Source organism: Tupaia chinensis, unplaced genomic scaffold (assembly GCF_000334495.1).
Source record: "Tupaia chinensis unplaced genomic scaffold, TupChi_1.0 Scaffold000046_3, whole genome shotgun sequence".
NCBI lineage: Eukaryota > Metazoa > Chordata > Mammalia > Scandentia > Tupaiidae > Tupaia > Tupaia belangeri.
In genome coordinates, this window is record NW_006159504.1 from 5,974,468 (window position 1) to 5,980,293 (window position 5,826).

Genomic DNA, 5,826 nt, shown 5'->3' on the forward strand with positions numbered 1-5,826 from the left:
TTTATTTAGATGCGCAGGCAAGCCTCCAGAAGATAGGGATTAGTTTGCTCAAATATGTTTCTCTAACCTCTTGATGCTGGAAGGCTTTGAAAGAGAACAGGCTGCGTCTTGCTTGTAAACTGACTCACCAGAAGGAGGGTTCCCTGGGCATTGTGGATACACTGCGGTCGACTACATGAGAGTCCAGCGACATAGCCATTATGCTAACTGCTGGTCCCCTTAGATTTGTTTTCAAAAAGAACTCTCAGATTGCTTCTTCTGGCCAAAACAGAATGGCAAGGACCTAATTTACGCTCCCAGATAAACCAAGTGAAAAACTTGACTAAGAATATGAAAATGTGATACTCAAAACGCTGGCAATCGGCAGCCAAGGGCGGGGACTCCGAGTGCCCGAAACTCATGAGGTGAGCTCTGCAGTGCCCCAGCTTGTTCTTGGAGTTTGCTTCCAGGCTCAGCTCCGAGGGGCAGGGACACAGGTAGAGACCAGTAATCTCTCAGGTGACGACAAGGTGCAGCAGGGAGCCTGAAGAGGCCAAGGCAGCGAGTTCCCAGGGCAGAGTCCTGGAGCAAGGATGTGGAGCTCTTCCAGGGACTCTGGAGTATCCTGCTGAGCGCAGGTCAGTGCACTGTATGCGGAGCGGAGCTGAGGCCAGGAAAAGAGCATCCACAGGGAGCAGACCGGAAATAATGAAGGGCTGGGAGTAGGTGGCCAGAGAGGGAGCATCTGCACTTCCCAAGGCTCCGAGGACTCAGAGCCCGGGAGGGCCTTGCCACAGGATAGGGGAAAATGAACCCTGACTACACACACTGCTCTGACCTTGCCTAACAAAGTTTAAAGCAAAGCCCGGAAGAATCACACTGTGGGTAACACAACTATGTCCCAGAGGAAAACTCCAGATCTGGGATCTGGTAAAGGATTACCAGACATGCAAAGAGGCAGGAATTTATGAGCCATAATGGGGAGATTAAACCAATGAATTGAAACTGATCCTTAAATAACATGGACATTGACATAGTAGACAGGACATTAAAACAGCTATTATAACTGACTCCCATGTGTGCAAAAGGCCAGAGGGAAGATGGAGCATGCTAGGTGAAGACATGGGAGACAGGAAGATGACTCAAGTCTAACTGCTAGAGACGGGGGATTCTCAGTAGGATTACTGTAGCTCAAACATTACAGAATAAAACATCAGTGAACCTGAAAAATAAATGACCCAAAATAAAACCCATAAAGAACAAAATGGAAAAGCCAACTGAACAGAGCGAGCGGCAGTGAACAGTAGAGAAATTTCGAGAAGGCCATGTACAGAGTCCCCGGAAGAGAAAAGGATGGGGATGGTAAAGAATTTCAGAAATAAAGGTCGGCACTTCTCCCTGTCAGTAGTTCACATAATGGCTGTGTATTTCAATGTACCATATTGTGTTATTTTCTCATTTCTCTATTGATGAGCTAAATTTAGATTATGGACTGAATGTATCCTCTTCCAGTTCCTATGTTGAACTCTTTTTTTTTTTTTTGAGAGGTTTTTGCTATAGGGTACGTGCACTCACCAGACAGACAGAGAGAGAGACAGAGAGACAGAAAGCGAGAAATCACTCCCCAGCGGGGATGGCCATGCCGCAATCCCCTCTCCTCTGTTCTCCTCTCAGGATCTTGGGCACGCACGCACACGCACCCGGCCTGAGCTTCAAGCCACTGGGTCCGGGATGCGAACCATGGTCGTCGACTACATGGGAGTCCAGCAACATAGCCGTTACGCTAACTGCTGGTCCCCCTATGTTGAACTCTTAATCTCCAATGTGAGTGTATTCGGTGATAGGGACTCCGTGGAGGTAATTAAGGTTAAATTATGTCATAAGGGTGGAGCCCTGATCCAGGGGGATTAGTGTCCTTTTGAGAAGAGGCAGGACGGAGCTCACTGACTCTTGTCACCATACAGGACACAGCAAGATGGTAGCCATGTGCAAGCCAGGAAGAGGGCTCTTACCAGGAACTTCCCAGCCTCCAGAACTGTGAGAAATGAACTCCTGTTGTTTAAGCCACCCCATCTCTCGTATTTTGATACGGCAGCCTGAGCTGATCAATACAAATGGTTTTCTACTTTTCTTTTGCTATTGTAAAAACATTGCACTGAAAACTCTTGCATGTCCATCTTTGCGCACTCATGCTGACTATCCTGTGGGAGAGATTCCCGGAAGTTTCACTGCTTGCTTAGGGAGTATGCACATCTAACATTGGGTAGATAGTTATGCTCTTCTTTCTGGAGGTGCCAAGCTCTGCATTCACACGCTCCACAAGGCTGTTATTCTGTAACAGTGAGGCAATGTCCCCAGCACAGCCTAGAATCTGCCTTCCTATTTGGAATGACAGGTTTGTGAGCAGCTCTCCACCTGCTTTTTCCGTAGGAGCACTGCTGGCATTTCAGGCCAGCAAACAGCGTGTGTGGTGTGGTACTGTTAATATCGCTCTCGTTTATAAACCTTGGTCCCCTGGGTGCCAAATGGCGACAGCGCCTCCTCCCTAGTCATTGCAGTGCCCCAAAGTCCCATACGGTTTCACAGTCCCCTGAGAGGTACTTCCCTATACCTGGAATCTCTGAAACACTAAAGGAATAGTATTATGACCTATGGGTTTGTCACCAATGAGTTGTTTTGCTATGTAATTGTAGAGTTTAGTATCTGCAGCCATTTTAAAATTCTAATTCCAATATTTTCTCTGTGAGTGAATGCTTTATTAATTTGGGTTAGAGGTTTACATATAAATAGACTCAACCTATAGCTCTGAATGTAAAAAAAGAATTATTATTTAATTTTATTCATTATCATGATTACTTTCCAATTTGTTACAGGGCACACACATTTACCAGAGAGAGATGGAAATTGAGAAGGTAAGCTATCAGGTCCAGGACTCAAACCGTGGCCATTCATGTGGGAGTCTAGTGCCTTAACCACCACATCACCAGCTGGTCCTAGGTTCCAGGTTTCAACTTTTTGTGTGTGGTAGAGGTTTTTTTGCCTTAGGGCATGTACGCTCACGAGAGAGAGAGAGAGAGAGAGAGAGAGAGGGGGAGACAGACAGTGAGAAGGAAAGTGAGAAATCACCCCCCCAGGGAGGATGGCCATGTTTTAATCCCTTCTTCTCCATCCTCCTCCCGGGATCTTGGGCACACACACACATGTACCTGGCATGATTTTCAAGCCATGGGTCTAGGACTTGAACCATGGTTGGTTATGTGGGAGTCCAGTGATGTAATCACCATGCTATCTGCTGGCCCTAGCTTTGAATCTTTTAAAAGAAAAATTTCAAATAAACAGAATAATATAAGTGATATCTATCCACTGCTCAGTCATAAAAAATTAACATTTTGTCCTGTTAGCTAGAATTCTTTAAACACTGTTATTTTAGAAATAGAAGAAAGGGGTAGGCCCCTTTGTACATTTTTCTATTCCGTGAAAGAGGGAGAGAGAGAGAGAGAGAGAAGAGAGAGGTGGAGAGAGTGAGACAGAGACAACCACTAGCAGGGTCTTCACTCTGCGATCCACCTGAACCTGCCAGCCGGAATCACGGGCGCACAGAGCATGCCCGGGAGCTGCAGACCAGGCCTGTCTGTGGCCTCAGCGCCGTGTTGTTGCTGCTGCGCCGTGACAGCCGGCCCGCTTTGTGCCTTTACTCACCCCCTGCATTAAATTAGTGTGCATCCTTCCCTCCATATTTGTGATCATCAGAATAATGCCAATTCCACCCCCCTCCCCCCCCACACACAAGATGCCAAGGCCTATCCCAGAACCTGAGAGCGTGTTAACTGCTGTGGCAGTAGGGGATGCGGGTGGCAGGTGCGACTCAAGAACCTCGATGTAGGAAGTGGCTGGACTTCCAGGAGGGGCCAGTCTACTCACGTGACCCGTAAAGTCAGACACCTCTTTGGTGTGGCCAGAGTGAGAGCCGTGAAGATGCTGCCGTCAAGATGGATGAAGGGGGCCAGGGCCAAGGACGCAGACAGAAGCCGGAGGAGGCAGGGCAATGGAGCCTTCCCCAGTGTCACCAGAAGGAAATCGGTCCTGCCAAGACCATGTCAGGACCCATTCGAACTCTGACCCACAGAACTGAAAGATAATAGATTTGTATTGATTTAAGGCATGCAATCTGTGGTAATTTCTGATGGCAGCAATAGAAAATTAACATGTCTTCCACACCGAAACTGTGTTGTAATTCATAATGTATCGATATAAGGTTACTTTCGATGGTTTTAAAATGACTTAAATTTAGTATTTTTAGTAGAAATGTATTGGTTATATTAATAAATCTTGTTCAGTGCTTGTAAATAAAAATATGCTATTCTATATACACCTGACTACTACTGCAATGTAGATCAGTGTGATTATCCCAAGGCAAGGGAAGTAGCTGAGGAAAACCTGAGTTCAGATGTGACGCAGGTGGTAAAATTGAAGTTTTGCATAACTTTTCTTTTGAGAGACTTTTGTTACAGTTTGTGTGTGCTAGCTAGAGAGACAGACATAAAGTGAGAAATCACCCCCCAGGGGGTATAGCCACACTGCAATCCCTTCTCCTCCATCCTCCTCTCTGAATTTTTGGCATGCATGCACATGTGCCCAGCGTGTTTTAAGTCACCAGATCTGGGACACGAGTTTTTGGCATGCATGCATATGTGCCCAGCGTGTCACCAGCTCCGGGACACGAGCCGTGATCGACTATGTGGGAGTCCAGCAACATAACCATTACGCTATCCGCTGGTCCCAATCTTTTTTATTTTTTTTTTTAAACAGTTTTTGCCATACGGTGTGAGCATTGACCAGAGAAACAGGGAAAGTGAGGAATTGCCCCTGGGAGGGCGGGAAGACGTCCACACCACAATTTTCTTCTCCATTCTCCTGAGATTTGGAGCGTGCATGCACACATGCCTGGCATGATTTTCAAGCAGCCAGCCTGATGCACAAACCACGGCTGGCCATATGGGAATCCAACACCACAACTACTATGCCACCCACTGGCCCCCATAACCAGTAACTTTTAAAACGTTTCTTTTTTATTTTTTGGGTTTTTGCCATAGGGCACAAGTGCTCACCCAAGAAGGCCAGAGAGACCGAACGATAAATTGCACCCTAGAGTAGATGGCCACTCCTGCAATCCCATCTCCCCCATTTTCCTCTTGGGATTTTGCGGACACGCATGATTTTCGTCTTTGGCCTGGGACCTGAACTGTAGTCAGCCATGTGGGACACCAGTACTTTAACCACCATGCCCCCTGCTAGCCACAAAGTTTATTGTGAGAGAGGCAGACACACACAGAATAGAGCTCACAGGGTCTTGCCACACCTCCTCCAGCCAGCCAGCCAGGGCCACCTCCTGGAACCCGGCGCAGGCCTTGCCGTGTGGCTCAGCTAGCAGGCCCAGGCACCCTACCACCTGCACCCTGTGGCTGAGCCTAACAGCTCATGAAAAATCCATGATAGGTTATTAAATCGCGACCTTAGTTCGAGATAAGAACTTTAAGACCGTAAGAATGCGTGTTTCCTCCAGCCGTTAAACGCACAGGAAATCGATCTATTTTAAAAGGAGCAAAGGTGAAGAGCCCTGGCCTGGCGGGCTGGGGGGGTCTGGGTCTGGGGCGGCGGCCGCGCAGGGTCGCCCCTCCTGCCTGCGTCGCGGCCGCCCGGGCGCCACGGGGGTCGCCGAAGCAAGCTCCTTCTCGGCGCTACGCCCTCCCCGGCTTTGAACCCTCCCGGCTTCCGCCTTCCGGGTGGTCACGTGGGGCCGCCGCGTCACGTGACCAGCTCTCTGTCATTCTGCAGCGGCCGGTCCGG